Raw genomic sequence first — 20,071 nt, forward strand, 5'->3', positions numbered from 1 at the left:
CAGGACCTGCACTTTGGCTTCGGGACACATGAGGCTGCGTCTAGGCTGACAGGAACCCACAGCCTCCTCAGGACCCACTGTGAGTTTTCTAGGGGACGTGTGTCCATGTCCAGGTTGACAGGAACCTCCAGCATCCTGAGAACCTGCTGTGAGGCTTCCAGAGTATGTGAGGCATAATCCAGGTTGACAGGAGACCCGGGTCCTCAGTACCCGCTGACTATGACTCAGGAACACGTGGGGCCACGTCCCCACTCACAGGAGCCCGGCTTCCTCAGGACCCGCTGGAGGACTCTGGAGGCGCCGTTGGGGGCCACGTCCATGTCAGAAGGGACTCCTCAGAACTCTGGGTAAGTGAATGGGTAGAATGAATGGTAAGACAGGGGAGGGGAAGCAGTTGGTGGTTAGTCTTAGGTTAGATGTTAGGGGTTAGTGATTATGCTTATGGTTACGGATTAAAGGTTAGGGTGAGGGATAAGGGTAAGGTTCAGTTGTTAGGAGTTAGGATCGGGGTTTGGATTAGGGACAGGAGTTAGACTTAGGGTTAGGGTTTAGAATTTAGGGATTAGGGCAGGAGGTTACGAGTTGGGGTTTGGGTTATGGTTAGAGTTAGGGTTGGGCTAGGTTTGCAGTTGGGGTTAGGGGTTAAGGTGTGAGTTAGGGTTAGGGGTTAGTTTTAGGGTTTAGAGGTAAGTTAGGGCTAGGTTTAGGGTTAGGGCGAGGGTTAGTTTTAGGGTAGGGGTTAGGGCTAGGGTTAGGGTTAGTGTTTGATTAGGGGTTATGGTGAGGGTTAGGTCAGGGTCAGGGCACGGTTTTGGAAAAGGGTAAGAGAGGGTTAGGCAGTGGGTTAGGGATTTCTTTTAGGGTAGGGTTAGGGTACACTTTGGGATATGAGATAGGATTAGTATTAGAGGGTTAGGGTTAGGGTACAGGTTAAGGTTAGGAATAGGATTTGAGTACATTAAGATAAGGTTAGGGTTAGAGGTTAGGGTTAGGGTTAGATTTAAGGTAAGGGTCACGGTTAAGGGTTTAGAATAGGTTTAGGGGTTAGGGTGAGGGTTGGCAGGAAGGTTTAGTGAATGTGTTTCGGTCTTGGGGTTTGTGTTTGGTTTTTGATTAGTGATATTTCTTGTTTAAGGGTTATGTTAACATTAGACTTAAGTGGAGGGTTAGGCTTATGTCTGTGTATGGTTAGAGTTTGTGTCTTGGCATGTGCCTGCACTGGGACTCCTAGCATTTGGGCAGTTTAGTTTTATGCACTCTATTTAGGTTTTGAGTTCAAACATAGCCTGACTCCACCAAGTCAGTGGCCTCCCCAGAGAATCAAAATCCATGCTTCTGCTGGGGTGAGAATAGGCATGGCAGGATTCTCCTGAGCTGAGCTAAGGAGGGGATTTGTGGCTCTAAAGACTCTTTGTTTGGATTTTCAGTTGCCTTTCTGACTTTATCTCTTTTGCGCACATGTTTTCTCTATACTACCAATTATTATTTTAAAGATTTATTTGAATTCCTCTTTATAAACACAGTATGATGTAGTTTCAGGTTTCCACATAGTGATTCAACCCTTGAATCCAACGCCTGGTTCTGGTCAGGGGTGACCTCCACTATCCCCATCCCCTGATTCCCCATCCCCCCCTCCTTCCTCTGGTATTTATTAGTTTATTCACTGTGGTTAAAATGTGTTCCTTGGCTTGCATCTCTCATCCTTCCATTGGCCCCTTTGCCAATTTGTTTGGTTTCTTAAAATTCAGATGTGAATGCAATTGTATGGTATTTGGTATCTGTCTTTCTCTGACTGAGTTCATTTAGCATAGGTCCCTTACACTTCTCCCACGTCATTGTAAATGGATTCCTTTCATCCCTTCTGATGACCAAGTGATGTCGCAGTGTGTATGTTTACCACATCGTCTCTGCCCATTCATCTGTCGATGGACATCTGGGCTGTATACACAGTTTTGCTGTTGTTGATAATGCTGCTACCAACACTAGGCTGTGTGTTCCTCTTCAAATCTACTAAACTACTTTTGTATCCTCAGGGTAAATACCTAGCTGTGCAATTTTGGTATCGTAGGGTAGCTCTATTTTTAACTTCTTTTTTTTAAGTTTTTTTATGATAGTCACAGAGAGAGAGGCAGAGACACAGGCAGAGGGACATGCAGGCTACATGTACCGGGAGTCTCATGTTGGATTTGATCCTGGGTCTCCAGGATCACGCACTGGGCCAAAGGGAGGTGCCATACGGATTCGTCACCCAGGGATCCCCTATTTTTAACTTCTCGAGGACCCTCCAGACTGTTTTCCACAGTGGCTGCACCTTTATGTATTCATGAGAGACACAGAGAGGCAGAGGTATAGGCAGAGGGAAAATGAGGCTCCATGTGGGGAGCCTGATGTGGGACGTGCTCCCCCAGGACCCCGGGATCATGACCTGAGCCAAAGCACATGCTCAACCACTGAGGCACCCAGGTGCCTTGCTGATTCAATTCCTTTGCTAGTTATGGGTCTGTTCATATTTTCTATTTCTTCCTATTTCAGTTTTGCTCGTTTACACATTTCTAGGGATTTGTCCATTTCTTCCAGTTCTCCCAGTTTGTTAGTGTATAATCTTGCATAGTATTCCCTTATAATTGTCTTATTTTTCTGGTGTTGATTGAGATCTCTCTTCTCTCATTTGTGATTTTATTTATTTAGGTTTTCTCTTTTCTCGTTGATAAGGCTGGCTAGGGCTTGATCCATTTTATTAATTATTTTGAAGAACCAGCTCTTAGTTTCGCTATTCCATTCTACTGTTTTGTTGTTTCTGTATTGTTTATTTGTGCTCTCATCTTTATTTTCCCCCTGTTCTATAGGCTTTAGGCTTTGTTTACTAATCATTTTCCAGCTTCTTAAGGTGTAGGGTTAGGCTGTGTATTGGAGACTTCTTGTTTCTTGAGGTAGGCCTGTATTGCTATGTACTTCCCTTGTACGACTGCCTTTGCTACATCCCAGAGGTTTGGAGAAACATGTTTTCATTTTCATTTGTTTTAAATTTCCTCTTTAATTTCCTGGTTGCTCCATTCATTCTCTAGTAGGATGTTCATAATCTCCACGTATTTTTGGTCTGTCCAAATTTGTTCTTACTGTCGACTTCGAGTTTCATAGCCTCATTGTCCAAAAATGTATATGGTGTGATACCAACCTTCTTCTACCTGTTGTACCTGTTGAGGGCTGATTTGTGGGCCATGATATGATCTGTTCTGGAGAATGTCCCATGTGCACTTGAAAGGAATGTGTATTCTGCTTTAGGAATAAATGTTCAGACTATATCTGTTGAGTCCCTGTGGTCCAGTGTGTCAAGGCTGTTGTTCCCCTGTTGATTTTCTGCATAGACGATCGGTCCATGACATAAGTGGGTGTTAAAATCCCCTATCATTGTATTATTATCAGTGTGTTCCTGTACTTTTGTTGTTAATTGGTTACTATATTTCGGTACTCCCATGTTGGCAGCATAAATATTTAGTTGTTTGGACTTTGTATTTCCCTGATGGCAAGTGATGCAGAGCACTTTTTCATGTTCATGTTGGCCATGGCAATGTCTTCCTCTGTGAGATTTCTCTTCATGTCTTTTGCCCATTTCATGATTGGATTCTTTGTCTCTTTGTTGTTGATTTTAAGAAGTTCTTTATCGATCTTTGAAACTAGCCCTTTATCTGATACGTCATTTGCAAATATCTTCTCCATTCTTTAGGTTATCTTTTAGTTCTGTTGACTGTATCCTTTGCTATGCAAAAGGTTCTTATCTTGAAGAAGTCACAATAGTTCATTTTTGCTTTTGTTTATTTTGCCTTTGTGGATGTATCTCCAAGAAGTTACTGTGGCCAAGTTCAAAAAACTTATTGCCTGTGTTCTCCTCTAGGATTTTGATGGACTCTTGTCTCACATTTAGATCTTTCATCCATTTTGCGATTATCTTTGTGTATGCTGAAAGAGAGTGGTCTAGTTTCATTCTTCTGCATGTGTATGTCCATTTTCCCAGCACCATTTATTGAAGAGTCTGTCTTTCTTCCAATCGATAGTCTTTACACCTTTATTGAATATTAGTTGACCATAAAGTTCAGGGTCCACTTCTGGGTTCTCTCTTCTGTTCCATTGATCCATTTGTCTGTTTTTGTGCCAGTACCACACTGTCTTGAACCACAGCTTTGTCGTACACCCTGAAATCTGGTATTGTGAAGCCCCAGATATGGCTGTCTTTTTTAAAATTCACCTCGCTATTCAAGGTCTTTTCTGATTCCACACAAGTCTTTTTTTATTATGATAGTCACACACAAACACACAGAGAGAGAGAGGCAGAGACACAGTCAGAGGGAGAAGCAGGCTCCATGCACCGGGAGGCTGACATGGGATTCTATCCCAGGTCTCCATGATCGTGCCCTGGGCCAAAACAGGTGCCAAATGGCTGCGCCATCCAGGGATCCTGATTACACACAAATATTAAAATAATTAGTTCTAAGTCTCTTTAGAAAGTCCATGGTATTTTGATAGGGTTTGCATTAAAGGTGAACATTGCCTTGGTAAAATTGACATTTTCACAATGTTAATTCTGCCAATCCATGAGCATGGAATATTTTTCCATCTCTTTGTGTCTTCCTCAATTTCTTTCAGAAGTGTTCTATAGTTTTTAGGGTATAGATCCTTTAACTCCATCGTTAGGTTTATTCCTAGGTATCTTATGCTTTTGGGTGCAATTTTAAATGAGATTGACTCCTTAATTTCTCTTTCTTCAGTCTCATTGTTAGTGTATAGAAATGCCATTGATTGCCAGGCATTGATTTTGTATCCTTGAATGCTACTAAATTGCTGTATGAGTTCTAGCAACCTTGGGGTGGAGGCTTTTGGGTTTTCTATGTAGAGTATCATGTCATCGGTGAAGAGGGAGAGTTTAACTTCTTCTTTGCCAATTTGAATGCCTTTATTTCTTTTTGTTGTCTGATTGCTGAGGCAGGACTTCCAGTACTATGTTGAATAACCGTGGTGAGAGTGGACATCCGTGTATTGTTCCTGATCTTAGGGGAAAGGCTCCCAGTGCTTCCCCATTGAGAATGATATTTGTAGTGGGCTTTTCATAGATGGCTTTTAAGATGTCGAGGAATGTTCCCTCTATCCCTATGCTCTGAAGTGTTTTGACCAGGAATGGATGCTCTATTTTGTCAAATGCTTTCTCTGTATCTAATGAGATGATCACATGGTTCTTGGTTTTTCTCTTGCTGATGTGATGAATCACATTGATTGTTTTACGAGTGTTAAACCAGCCTTATGTCCCAGGGATAAATCCTACTAGGTCATGGTGAATAATTTTCTTAATGTATTGTTGGATCCTATTGGCTAGGATCTTGTTGAGAATTTTTGCATCCATGTTCATCAGGGCTATTGATCTATAATTCTCCTTTTTGGTGGGGTCTTTGTCTGGTTTTGGAATTAAGGTGATGCTGGCTTCATAGAACGAATTTGGAAGGACTCCATCTCTTTCTATCTTTTCAAACAGCTTTAGTAGGATAGGTATGGTTTCTTCTTTAAACGTTTGATAGAATTCCCCTGGGAAGCCATCTGGCCCTGGACTTTTGTGTCTTGGGACGTTTTGGATGACTGCTTCAATTTCCTCCCTGGTTATTGTCCTGTTTAGGTTTTCTATTTCTTCCTGTTGCAGTTTTGGTAGTTTGTGTCTTTCCAGGAATGCGTCCATTTCTTCTAGATTGCCTAATTTATTGGCGTATGGCTGTTCATAATGTTTTTAAAATCGTATGTATTTCCTTGGTGTTGGTAGTGACCTCTCCTTTCTCATTCATGATTTTATTAATTTGAGTCTTCTCTCTCTTCTTTTTAATAAGGTTGGCTAATGGTTTATCTATCTTATTAATTCGTTCAAAGAACCAACTACTCGTTCTGTTGATCTGTTCCACAGTTCTTCTGGTCTCGATTTCCTTGAGTTCTGCTCGAATTTTAATTAACTCTCTTCTTCTGTTGGGTGTAGGATCTATCTGCTTTTTCTTCCTCTAGCCCCTTTATGTGTAAGGTTAGCTTTTGTATTTGAGTAGTTTCCTGTTTCTGAATGGATTCTTGTATTGTTATGTATTTTCCCCTTAGGACTGCTTTTGCTGCATCCCAAAGATTTTGAATGGTTGTGTGTTCATTCTCATTAGTTTCCATGTATCTTTTTAATTCTTCCTTCATTTCCTGGTTGACCCTTTCGTCTTTTAGCAGGATGATCCTTCACCTCCACATGTTTGAGGTCCTTCCAAACTTCTTGTTGTGATTTAGTTCTAATTTCAATTCATTATGGTCTGAGAATATGCAGGGGACGATCCCAATCCCTTGGTATTGGTTCAGACCCTATTTGTGACCCAGTATGTGATCTATTCTGGAGAAAGTTCCATGTGCACTTGAGAAGAATGTGTATTTTGTTCAGTCTTGATGTAAAGTTCTGTAGATTTCTATGAAATCCATCTGCTCCAGTGTATCATTTAAAGCTCTTCTTTCTTTGGAAATGTTGTCCTTAGAAACCTATCGAGGGTAGAAAGAGCTAGATTGAAGTCACCAAGTATAAGTGTATTATTATCTATGTATTTCTTCACTTTGGTTATTAATTGGTTTAAATATTTGGCAGCTCCTACATTCTGGGCATATATTGAGGATTGTAAAGTCCTCTTGTTGGATAGATCCCTTAAGTATGATTTAGTGTCCCTCTTCATCTCTCTCTACAGTCTTCTGGGTAAATTTTAGTTTATCTGATATAAGGATGGCTACCCCTGCTCTCTTTTGAGGACCCTTTGAATGGTAAATTTTTCTCCAACATTTCATTTTCAGGTTGTAGGTGTCCTTCTGTCTAATATGAGTCTCTTGTAGACAGCAAATAGATGGGTCCTGCTTTTTTATCCAGTCTGAAACCCTACGCCTTTTGATGGGGTCATTAAGCCTGTTCACGTTCAGAGTTACTATCGACAGATATGAGTTTAGTGTCATCATGATATCTTTTCAGCTCTTGTTTTGTGGATTGTTCCACTGAACTTCTTAAAGGGGAATTTTAAGAGTCCCCCATAAAATTTCTTGCAGAGCAGGTTTGGAGGTCACATATTCTTTCAGTTCCTGCCTGTCTTGGAAGCTCTTTATCTCTCCTTCCATTTTGAATGAGAGCCTTGCTGGATAAAGTATTCTTGGTTGCATGTTCTTCTCATGGAGGACCCTGAATATATCCTGCCAGCCCTTTCTGGGCTGCCAGGTCACTGTGGAGAGGTCTGCTGTTACCCTAGTGCTCCTCCCCATAAAGGTCAGGATTTTCTTGTCTCTTGCTGCTTTAAGGATCTTCTCTTTATCTTTGGAATTTGCAAGCTTCACTATTAAATGTCGAGGTGTTGGACAGTTTTTATTGATTTTAGGGGGGATCTCTCTATTTCCTGGATCTGAATGCCTGTTTGCCTTCCCAGATTAGGAATGTTTTCAGCTAGGATTTGTTCAAATACTTATTCTGGCCCTCTGTCCATTTTGGCACCCTTGGGAACCCCAATTACACTTAGGTTTTTCTTCCTCAGGCTGTCGTTTATTTCCCTTAATCTGTCTTCCTTGTCTTTTAATTGTCTGTATCTTTTTCCCTCAGTTTCCTTCTTTGCCATCAACTTGTCTTCTATGTCACTCACTTGTTCTTCCACCTCGTTATCCCTTGTCGTTAGGACTTCCAGTTTGGATTGCATCTCATTCAATTGCTTTTTAATTTCGGCCTGATTGGATCTAAATTCTGCAGTCATGAAGTCTCTTGAGTCCTTTATGCTTTTTTCTAGAGCCATCAGTAGCTGTATAGTAGTGCTTCTGAATTGGCTTTCTGACATTGAATTGTAATCCAGATTTTGTAACTCTGTGAGAGAGACGACTGTTTCTGATTCTTTCTTTTGAGGAGAGGCTTTCCTTCTAGTCATTTTGATGAGTGCAGAGTGGCCAAAAACAAATTGAATTGGGAATAGGACAAAAAGAGAGGAGAGAAAGAAGGAAAGAAAAGAAAAAAGGAAAAAGAATAAAGGAAGAAAGAAGGAAAAAAGAGAATAAAAAGAGAAAGAAAAGAAAGAAAGTGGAGAAAGAGGGTGGGGGTAGCCATCAGAAATAAAAAAAAACATGGGGGAGTATCTTCTGATTCTGTATACTTTAAGTCTCTTGACCTCCCTTGGACTTGTCCATCTAGCTGGTCTTTCAGGGGAGGGGCCTGTTGTGTGGATTTACAGGTGTTAGCACGTGGGGGAGCTGCTCTGTCCCCTGCCTGGTGCAGGGCTCAGTGCAGTTAGTTTACCCCGTGAGGCCCCAGGAGGAACAACCCCAGTGGCAGCGGTCAGCTCTGGAAACCTCTATTCAGCCCCCGCAGTAACTCGGGAGCAGTCCATCTGCAGGGCCTGGAGGCTCTTGGGCAGGGCCACTGATCTGCTCAGCTCTGAGCAGGAGCGTTCTTGCTATCCTGGGCCCTCCGTGCCTCTGCCTGTCCCAGCAGAGGCCAAATCCTGGGCTGTGTCCTGGTGCCCTGTGCTCCGGGGCCTGCGCTGTTGGATTCTCGCTCCTGGCCATACAGCTGCCTCACTGCAGAGCCACCGCCCAAGCCCCTCCGAGTTCCTCCTGGAGCCGCGCAGCCCCTCCACACGGCGCCTCTTCCTTTGCAGGAGACGCCACCGCCAAGGTGCTCCCGGGGCCGCTCAAACCCCTACACACAGAGCAACCGCCGGAGCCTCTCAGTACTACTCACTGGTCAATGCATGTGCCCTGCAGCCCTTAGGGAGCTCGGTGCACTCTCCTGGTAGTGCAGGTCTCTGTTAGTGTCCCAGGGAGCCCTACGGCATCCCCGCCCTCCTGGGGTTCTTCTCTGACTCCTTGAAGGTGCCATTCCGCCCTGGAAGATTGGTGCAGCTCCTCCTTCTCCCAGGACAGAGCTCTTCTGTCCTGTGGACACTCACCCCGGCCTTAGCCGGGCTCCTCTCAGGGCCCTTCACACTTGGATGCCTTTTGTTTCTTTATTTTTTTTCCCGTCTTCCTGCCTTGATAGAATCACGAACTTTTCTCACTGTAGCATTCGATCTGGGCTCTGTTTAAATCTCAGGCCAAATTCGTAGATTTTCAGGATGATTTGAGGGTTATCTAGGTAATTTGGTGGGGACAGGTGATTTGGGGACTCTACACTTCCGCCATCTTGCCCCTCCTCCTGTATGTTGCCTTTTAGCTTTGTTTGTTTCCTTCACTTTGCAGAAGATTTTCAATTTGTTGAAGTCCCAATAGTATTTTTGCTTTGTTTCCCTCACCTCAGAGGCATATCTAGAAAGAAGATCCAATGGCCAATGTCAAAGACATTGCTGCCTATCTTTTCTTCTTTGTATGGTTTCAGGTCTCACATTTAGGTCTTTCATCCATTTTGAATTTATTTTTTATATAGATGGTGTAAGAAAGTGGTCCAGTTTCATTCTTCTGCATGTGGCTGCCTGGTTTTCCCAACACCATTTGTTCTTATCCTGGGGTCAGGGTTAGGGTTTCTTGAAGAGACTGTCTTTGTGCCTTTGGATATTCCTTCCTGCCTCGTTGTCAATTAATGGATCATAGAGTTACAGGTTTGTATCTTGTTTTGGCTTTCCATTCTGTTCTATTGATCTAAGTGTCTCCTGTTGGGAGATTCTTGATTGCTAATTCAATTTCTCTGCTGGTTATCTGTCGGTTCAAGTTTCTTATTTCTTCCTTTTTCATTTTTGCTGTTATATATTTCCAGGAATTGATCTATTTCTTCCAGATTCTAGGTTTCTGGCATATAATTTTTCTTAATGTTCTCTTATAATCGTTTGTTTTTCTGTAGCGTTGGTTGATATTTCTCTTTTCTCATTTGTGATTTTATTTGGGTCCTTTCTCATCTTTTTATCTTTTTTCTTTTTTAAAGATTTTATTTATCTATTCATGAGAAACACAGAGAGGCAGAGGTATAGGTAGAGGGAAAATGAGGCTCCATGCAGGGAGCCTGATGTGTGATGTGATCCCCTAGGACCCTGGGAACATGACCTGAGCCAAAGAAGATGCTCAACCACTGAGGCACCTAGGTGACTAGGTGCAATTCCTAGCTAGCAATTCCTTTGCTAGTTATGGGTCTGTTCACATTTTCTATTTCTTCCTATTTCAGTTTTGCTCATTTGCACATTTCTAGGGATTTGTCCATTTCTTCCAGGTCTCCAAATTTGTTTGCGTATAATTTCATAGTATTCCCTTATAATTGTCTAATTTTTCTGCTGTTGATTGAGATCTCTCTTCTCTCACTTGTGATTTTATTTATTTAGGTCTTTTCTCTTTTCTCATTGATAAGGCTGCCTATGGTTTGATCCATTTTATTAATTATTTTGAAGAACCAGCTCTTAGATTCGTTATTCCATTCTACTGTTTTGTTGTTTCTGTATTGTTTATTTCTGCTCTCATCTTTATTTTTTCCCTTCTTCTGTAGGCTTTAGGCTTTGTTTGCTATTCCTTTACCAGCTCCTTTAGGTATAGGGTTAGGTTGTGTTTTGGAGACTTCTTGTTTTTTGAGGTAGGCCTGTATTGCTTTGTACTTCCCAGTTAGGACTGCCTTTGCTAAATCCCAGAGTTTTGGAGAAACATGTTTACATTTTCATTTGTTTTAAATTTCCTCTTTAATTTCCTGGTTGCTCCGTTCATTCTCTAGTAGGATGTTCATAATCTCCAAGTATTTTTTGTCTGTCCGATTTTTTTTCTTACTGTTGGCTTCGAGTCTCATAGTGTCGTGTTCCGAAAATGTACAGCATGTGATATCAACCTTCTTGTACCTGTTGAGGGCTGATTTGTGGGCCATGATATGATCTGTTCTGGAGAATGTCCCATGTGCACTTGAAAGGAATGTGTATTCTGCTTTAGGAAAAAATATTCAGACTATATGTGTTGAGTCCCTGTGGTCCAGTGTGTCAAGGCTATTGTTCACCTGTTGATTTTCTGCATAGACGATCGGTCCATTACCATAAGTGGGTGTTAAAATCCCCTGTCATTGTATTATTATCAGTGAGTTCCTGTATGTTTGTTGTTAATTGGTTTCTATATTTAGGTACTCCCATGTTGGCAGCATAAATATTTAGTTGTTGGATCTTTGTTTTAAATAAATTTATTTTTTATTGGTGTTGAATTGACCAACATACCGAATAACACCCAGTGCTCATCCCATCAAGTGTCCCCCTCAGTGCCCATCACCCATTCACCCCCACTTCCCGCCCTCCTCCCCTTCTAGCACCCCTAGTTCATTTCTCAGAGTTAGGAGTCTTTATGTTCTGTCTCCCTTTCTGATATTTCCTACACAATTCTTCTCCATTCCCTTGTATTGCCTTTCACTATTATTTATATTCCCCAAATGAATGAGAACATACACTGTTTGTCCTTTTTCGATTGACTTACTTCACTCAGCATAATACCTTCCAGTTCCATCCATGTTGAATTAAATGGTGGGTATCTGTCATTTCTAATGGCTGAGTAATATTCCATTGTATACATAAACCACATCTTCTTTATCCATTCAATTTTCAATGGACACCGAGGCTCCTTCCACAGTTTGGTTATTGTGGACATTCCTAATATAAACATCGAGGTGCCAGTGTCCCGGCGTTTCATTGCATCTGAATCTTTGGGGTAAATCCTCAACAGTGCAATTTCTGGGTCGTTGTGCAATTCTATTTTTATCTCATTGAGGAACCTCCACAGAGTTTTCCAGAGTGGCTACACCAGTTCACATTCCCACCAACAGTGGTTTCTATATTTAGGTACTCCCATGTTGGCAACATAAATATTTTGTTGTTTGATCATGATATAGAGTCTTTTTAATTATGAAATAATGCCCTTCTTCATCTCTTCTTACAGTATTTGTTCTTTCTTTTTTGAAATTTAAAATCTTTATTTATTTATTCATGAGAATTACACAGAGAAGCAGAGGAAGGAACATAGAGTGAGAGGCAGGCTCCCCAAAGGGATGCTAATGTGGGACTTGATCCTGGGATCCCAGGATCACACCCTGAGCCGAAGGCAGATGCTCAACCACTGAGCCACCAGGTGTCCCCCAGGGTTTGGTTTCAAATCTCATTTGTCTGATATAATTATGGGTCCTCCAGCTTTCTTTTGATATCCATTAGCGTCATAGATTATTTTCTATCCCCTGACTTTCAATCTGTTGGTGTCTATAGGTCTAAGGTGAGCATCTTGTAGTCAGCATACAGATGGATGTTGTTTTTTTAATAATAATTTTATTTATGATAGTGTGAGAGAGAGCGAGAGAGAGAGAGAGAGAGAGAGGCAGAAAATTAGGCAGAGAGAGAAACAGGCTCCCCACCAGGAGCCCAATATGGGACTCGTTCCAAGACTCCAGGATCACACCCTGATTCAAAGGCAGAGGCTCAACCCCTGAGCCACCCAGACATCCCCGATCCTGTTTTTTAACCCCCTCTGATACCCTATATCTTTTTATTGGAGCATTTAGTCTATCAGCATTCAGAGTGATTATTCAAAGATATGAACTTTGTGCATTTGTGTTCCCGGAAGAGTTGGTGTTTCTGGTGATGTTCTCTGGGCCTTTCTTGTCTTTGTTGCTTTTGGTCTCTTTTTTTCCCCCACTAGGAGAGTCCATCTTAAAATTCCGTACTGGACTGGTTAATTGGTCATGAACTCCTTTATATGTTGCCTGTCTGGGAAAATCTTTCTCCCTCCTTCTCTCCTGTATGACACCCTTGCTGAAGAAAGAATTGATACAAATTGGACTCCAATAAAAACAAATTTAAAAACTTAAAATAAATTTTTGCTATTTTGATTGAGGAAAATGGCATTTAAGAGGAAAAGCAGAAGCTGAAAGAGAGGAGGACAGATTTCACCCTCCGTAGCCTTCATAGGGACCTGGTTTCCTTTCCTAGGAGGGCCCCCCACCTCCGGAGGATGCTTCCTGCCCCTCTGTCCTCCTTTTTAGAACAGAGCAAAGACATCTCCGTACCTCCAACACCTCTGCAGTCATGGCTTATAGCGTTTTCCAAATATCCTACTGGGGACCACATTGTAGTGTATGTAACCATCTGGCTGCTGTTTGACAACATTGGGGGGATTCCGACTTTTGTGGTTTTGAGCTGCGTGTGTGTCTATCACATGCAGCTATCCCGTGCAGCCATCAGATCCTCTGGCTGGGTCACCCAAAACCCCGAAATTGTTGGCAGAACATCATTTCTGGTGCTGGCGCTGGGCGGCTAGCTGGGCTCTCCTGGCCATGCTGGGGCTCACTACTGCAGGAACTTTCAGCTGGAGGGTCAGCAGAGCTGGAAGTTCCGGCTCAGCCACATTCCCATGTACAGCAGTGGATCCGGCCTCCCCTAGAAGGCACGTGGGGAGGTCAGCTGTGTGTGCCTGGAGGTGCCCCTGCAGGGGCTGGTTGGGGCCTAGGTGGTGCTCCCTCCTCCTTTCTGGGGGTCTCTCCATGCCCCGTGCACATAGTTCTGGGAGACACAGAAATGGGTTGGCTCTGAATTTTCACACCACAACACTTTATTGACTTTCTACAGCAAAGGCTCAGAGCCATGAGTTCGTGCCTTCCCCTGGGGAAGGAGACCTTTCTGTCCTTTAAGGGGGGGCAAGAATCACACGGGGTCGGGGGGCGGGTGCTGGAGTCCCCCACCCAGGAGAATGTGTGGACTCCGGGTGGGGGCAACTGTCCTGAGGTTTCACCCTGATTGACGGTTCTGAGGACAGCAGAGCTAACCTGGACCTGTCGCTCATGGCCTCCTGCTCTGGGTCCCCGCAGGGCAGCAGGACCCCGGCTTCAGGCTCTCTGGGGCTGGAGCACCTGGAGGAGTCTGCCTCCTGGTGTGGGTGTGGGTGGGCCCCACTGGCTTACCCCTCCTCTCCCCACACTGGTGTGTCCTGGGATCCCCAGGGCTGCCCTAGATCAACGACCTGTATCTGTGGGGCACGCCCAGGGCCCAGGAGGCCACACCCAGCTCTGAGAGGGCTCACTCAGCCCAGGGCCAGAATCCAGGGCTGGCCAGGGCCATGGGGGCCTGATTCCATTAGTCTTTGAGTTGGGACTGGTGTGGGCTCAAATCAACGCAGCCCCCAAAGAGCCTGGGCCCAAGTCAGCCCAGGTCCCTCTGGGTAAGGGGCTGGTGTCCTGTGCAGGTTGTGCCGCCCTCCAGGAGAAAGAGTAGGAGGAGGCAGGGCACAGTGCTTCCTCTGCTCCATGCACCTGCACCCACCCTGTCGGGGGCTCCCTGTCTTTCCTCCTCCCTGCAACCCCTGGATACACTATGGGACACCGGACTTCTGATGGTAGCAGGCTGTCCAGAGAACCATGGGGAGGCTGACCATGATCCACAGGGGGCAGCTGCACCGGGTCCTTCTGAGGGGCAATGGTGTGTGAGTGGATGGTGTGGGGGCAGGGGTATGATGGTGGTGGATTGAGGGGGATGGTGTAGGGGGGATGGTGTTGGGGTATAGTGTGGGTGGGGTTTGTTTGGGGTTGTGTGGGTTTGAGGGGGATGGTGTAGGGGGGATGCCATGAGGGATAATGATGTAGGGGGATAGTGTGTGAGTGGGGAATGAAGGGGATGGCGTGGGGGGCCTCGGACACAGGGCATCCCCTTTCTCTAAGATGCACACCGAGACATCTACAGATAAAGGCGACCACAGTCTTAGGTTTATTGTGACACCTGTCTCAGGGACCCCGTGTGGTCAGTTCAGGGCCCTGGCTGGACTGGGCGCATTATCTGGGGGTCATCATACTATGTATGTTTACAAATTGCAAGTTGTCTCAAATTAAATGCATAGAATTTAGAAATATAAAAAGCACCGAGGGTGGGTGTCACTCTGACCCTTCAGACCCTCATCGGATCAATGTGTGTCCTCCTCCAGTCACAGCCATGCAACCTGCCCCCAGGTCCCCTTAATGCCCCCCATGACCCCCACCCAGGCACCTGGTTTTCAGGGTGCCGTCCGTCACCCCTTTGGGGATCAGCTCACATGGCAACCCCTGGAGGCCCCATCCTAGTGGCCTCCTCATCCCTGAGACACCAGAGGTAGAGACACGGAGGTCATCCTCAGCACCCTACCATGCCGCTGTGTTTTGTTGGCTGCTGTTCTTCCCCCGGCCTCAGAAGCCCCATGTTCCCTTCCCAGAAGCCACCAGTCCTCCCCCGGGTCCCAATCCCCCCTGGCACCTCAGCCTCACCCTACCCCGTAGTAGTCCCAAAACATGATGTGACTGCTGAACGTCATGTTGATGTCCAGGTCCACATGCTTGATGTCCCTGGAGGAGACCAGGGCCTCTTATTTCATTTCCTGTGTGAATACCATGGAGGAGGAGCCAGCGTCAGGGACTCAGACCCCCACATGTCACCAGGTGCCATCCTGGGCAGGGAGCCCAGGGGCCACCACGGGATTGTGTCCTGCCGAATCCTCCTTCCTTCCCCTGGGAAGCTGGGGATGGCGGGAGTGCCCAGCATGCCCATGGACCTGTGTGAGGGCCTGTGCCCAGCTGTTGTGTGCGGGGAGGTGACTTAGGGTCAGCCTGGGTGGGAGGGGACAGGGGGTCAGTCCAGGTGGGAAGGGGACATGGGGGTGTTGTGCCCAAGATGGCGAATCCGAGAAACCACTAAGGAGCCGACACTGATGCAAACAACGAGGGTTGTTATACAAACTCGAGTATGGGTCCAAGTATACCCCACAGAGTGGAGCAGGGACTTGGACCCCGAGGACTGTTTTAGCTTAGTTTTAAGGGCCTGGTCTCGGGGACCTCCAGAAGGGCTGGAGCAATTCCTCAAGTTCTGTTCACTTTTTGATATGGGGCCTTCAAGGGCATTGAGCACTCTTCTCATTCTAATAAGGGCTTCCAGCCCTTGGTTTCGGCTCAGTTTTTATTCTATTCTGGAGCATTCTGGACATTAAGCTGTAAATTTTTGTTTTTTTCCTGTAACTGAAGTAATGTAAATTTCAGCTCTTCTTCACAGGGGCCTGGGATTGCTGGACTTGTGCAAATGCTGAACTTAAAGTGGAATGGTCGTAATGTTCTCGGCTTCCACGCGTCCCGTCCCATACTCTCTAGCTCCTGCCACCCTCCCCGGAGCTCCTAAGAGAGCAATTGCAAATGACCTCAGCGTGGCAGCCTGTGTTGGGGGACAAGCCCCGGTATTTGTGATCAGGAAGACCTGGAGATCGGCGTATCGGCTATGCAGTGTGATTTGATGCTGCAGACTCTTATTCCCTAAGGCTATCTTGACAACTGACTTTGTACATAGAAAAGTTCTCCTTTGCCTTTATTTTTTTTTTAATTTTTTATTTATTTATGATAGTTACAGAGAGAAAGAGAGGCAGAGACACAGGCAGAGGGAGAAGCAGGCTGCATGCACCAGGAGCCCGATGTGGGATTCGATCCTGGGTCTCCAGGATCGCGCCCTGGCCAAAGGCAGGTGCCAAACCGCTGCGCCACCCAGGGATCCCATCTCCTTTGCCTTTAAAAGATGAGGAGCAAGTCAAAGCGTTTTTTCTCTGCCCATCTGATTGCTCAGATTCCAATCTGAGACGTATTGACTGTTAATATGGATAAAGTACTATCCGTAGTAGTATTGTTAAAATATTCTGACACTAGTAATTCAGAGGGATGATGCTTTCTCAACTATTTCTTCACAGCTCAGTCACTCATCAGAAAATGCATCTTTATGGATTTGGAAATAACTGAGAGACATTATTACCAATGGTCCTATTATTATGTGAAGGATTCTTCCCTGAAATTCTTCCCCTGTTTCAACTGACACTGAAACACTGTGAACTCTTTGGAAGACAAATGTCAAGGAGATAAATTTTATGCCTTGCTAATTTTAAATGCACTTGCAATATGGTGTCTATTATAATAGAAATTTTTTAATCTGATTTTTGCTATTTATTATCCTTTCCTGCTTTTCAGGTTGAGAAGGCATTGTACGTGTTCATAACTGTTTTTCTTTCCTTCTGATATAAAATTTTTACTTTGTTCCCAACGAAGGAACTCTCTAAGAATAAGGCAAAAGTTACTTCAACTATTCTTGAAATGTCTTCACACTTGGAGCCTGATTTATTTAACTCAATTTTCAAAATAAATCTTATTTATTGGAATAAAAACAAAGATTTATAGGGAAATTGAGAAGATAGTAAGAAAATTCTCATTCACTTGCACTCAATTTTTCCAATTATTGGTATATTAGTATGGTTCAAATATTAGCTAATGAATCAATATTAAAATATTTGCATTAACCAAGGACAATGCTTTATTCAGATTTCCATAGTTTTTGCTAAGTTACCATTCCTCATATCACACTCCATTTGTCCTCATGTTTTCTTAGGCTCCTCTGGATTGTGACAGTCTTTCAGCCTTTCCTTGTTGTCGTTGAATTGGAATGCTTTGAGAAGTAGAGTAATTTGTAAAATTTCCCTCAGTTGGGACATGTCTGTTGTTTATCTCATGATTGAACTGTTTTTGTGGATTATATACAGAGATATACTGCTTTTTTATTATATCATATAAAGGATAGATACTATCAACATAATTTATCAGTCTTGGTATCCATCTGATCATCTTGCTGATGTAGTGTTTGTCAGCTTTCTCCGTAGTAAAGTGATTCTTTATTGTTATTGTTATTATTATTATTAATATTATATTATCATTATTTTTTAAGTTTTTCATAATATATTTTGTAGAAGGAAGTTACTATGTGTATTGCACACATAAGAGTGGGAAGCTATGCTCATGAACTTGAGGGTGGAATGTCTGCACAAATTCTTTGAAATTCTTCTACATGGGAGATTTCTCTTCATTCTGGGTTTGTTTGTGTCTTTTTCAAAGACGCTATTTAATTAATTGAGAGAGAGAGGAGAGAAAAACCATGAGCGAGAGGGACAGAGGGAGAAGGAGAAGCAGGTTCCCTGCTGAACAGGGAGTCTTCCTTGGGACCTGGATCATGATCTGAGTCTAAGTCAGAAGCTTAAATGTCTGAGCCACCCAGGTGCCACTTTTTCTTCCTTCTTTTTTTTTTCTTAATAATAAATTTATTTTTTGTGTGTGTGTTCAATTTGCCCACATACAGAATAACACCCAGTGCTCATCCCATCAACTGCCCCCCTCAGTGCCCAGAACACATTCACCCCCACCCCAGCCCTCCTCCCCTACCATCACCCCTAGTTCGTTTCCCAGAGTTAGGAGTCTTTATGTTCTGTTTCCCTTTCTGATATTTCCCACACATTCCTTCTCCCTTCCCTTATATTCCCTTTCACTATTATTTATATTCCCCAAGTGAATGAGAACATACAATGTTTGTCCTTCTCTGATTGAGTTACTTCACTCAGCATAATGCCTTCCAGTTACATCCACGTTGAAGCAAATGGTGGGTATTTGTCATTTATAATGGCTAATCAAGGCCCACCTTTTCTCTCTCTTCATCTTCTGAGTCTCCTATGATATGAATGTTATTGCTTTAATAAGTGGCTGAGTTCCCTATGTCTGCCTCTGTAGTCCATAACCTTCCTTGTTTTTAAGGCTTCCACTTGGGACTGCATCTCAGTTATAGCATTTTTAACGTTGGCTTGACTAGATTTTAGTTCTTTTATTTCTACAGTAAGGGATTCTCTAGTTTTCTTCTGTGCTCTTTTTCCAGCCCAGCTGCTATCTTTATAATCATTGTTTTAAACTGTATTTAGACATCATATATGTGAATGGATGAACTTCCTGGCTGTGAGTACTACCTCATGTTATTTTATGAAGGTGAATTTCTCCATCTCATTATTTTTTCCAACAAAGAAAGAAGGAAGAAAAAGAAAAACCAAGAAAAACAATAAAAACTGCCCTCCTAAAAGAACACCAGATTATTTTGGCCTGCTTGTTAAAAGATTCTAAATCCCAAAATAAGAAACACAATTAAAGTACCATGAAACTAAACATAAGAAATATATAAGGTACATACATAAAATTTAAAATAAGGCAATTTATAAACTAGAATCAAAGAAAATGCATGAAAATAAAGCACAAAGTACAAAGGAAGCTAGACCCTACTTTCCAGGCAGAGCTGAAGCTCTGCAGCCTCAGCGGTCCAACAACTTGGTGGCAGCAAGTGGTCCGTGCGGGGTCTGGGAATGGCCCGTGGCGCTGATTGTCAGGTGCACATCTGCCTGGGAGATGCACCTGTGGGGTCTGAGGTGGGGTGGGCTTCAGCGCCTCTGGCCTCCAGCGGTTGGCACTGTGCTGCTCCCTGAGTCTCCGTGCTAATGGGAGGGATGCGGGTGGGGATGCTGGGTCCTCTAGCTCTGGGGCTGAGCATCCTGCCCCCAGTCTGCAGGCCCACCACAGAAGAGCCGCCAAGCCCCCGGGTCTCTGCTGCTCTCAGAATCCTGCTTTCACTCTGCTCTCATCCGAGTTTCTTTTGGTTTTGTTTTTTATCTCAGTCTGTTGTGCCCAAGATTGCGAATTCGAGAAACCACTGAGAAGCCGACACGAATGCAAACACATGAGGGTTTATTTACAAGATCAAGCTAGTGTCCTAGTATACCCGACAGAGTGGAGCAGGGTCTTGGACCCCGATGTGGGTTTTTGCTTAGTTTTAAGGGCTGGTCTTGGGGACCTCCAGAAGGGCTGGAGCAATTCCTCAAGTTCTGTTTACATTTTGATATGGGACCTTCAAGGGCATTGAGCTCTGTTCTCATTCTAATAGGGCCTTCCTGTCCTAGTCCTGGGCTCAGTTTTGATTCTATTGTGGGTCTTTCTAGGACACTATACTGTAATCAGCAAAGGTTCCACACCTGGAAGGGGGACGTACACTGTCCCTATATGCTGAAGATGCGGTGCTAGAAGAAGGAAACCCGAGAGCCTCCACCAAAACCTGTTAGAACTAAGGAGTGAGTTCAGTAAAGTCACGGACACAAACTGACCCTACAGAGCAGAGATGCCTTGCTGTGTCCCGACAATGAGCACTCAGGAAAAAAATGAAGTATGTGACTCCCTTCTCAGGAGCATCAAGGAGAATTAATAATGAGACTGAACCAAAGGAGC

General features: G+C 44.0%; 1 long non-coding RNA gene across 1 annotated transcript in view; it reads left to right on the plus strand.

Annotated features, from left to right (window-relative positions):
* Positions 1-125: 125 nt before the first annotated feature.
* Positions 126-20,071, plus strand: part of LOC144319985 (uncharacterized) — a 36,206-nt gene continuing 16,260 nt past the window's right edge. The window contains exon 1 of the long non-coding RNA XR_013385601.1: positions 126-347. This is a non-coding gene — a long non-coding RNA (uncharacterized LOC144319985). The remainder of the gene's footprint in view (positions 348-20,071) is intronic.

Source organism: Canis aureus, chromosome 9 (assembly GCF_053574225.1).
Source record: "Canis aureus isolate CA01 chromosome 9, VMU_Caureus_v.1.0, whole genome shotgun sequence".
NCBI lineage: Eukaryota > Metazoa > Chordata > Mammalia > Carnivora > Canidae > Canis > Canis aureus.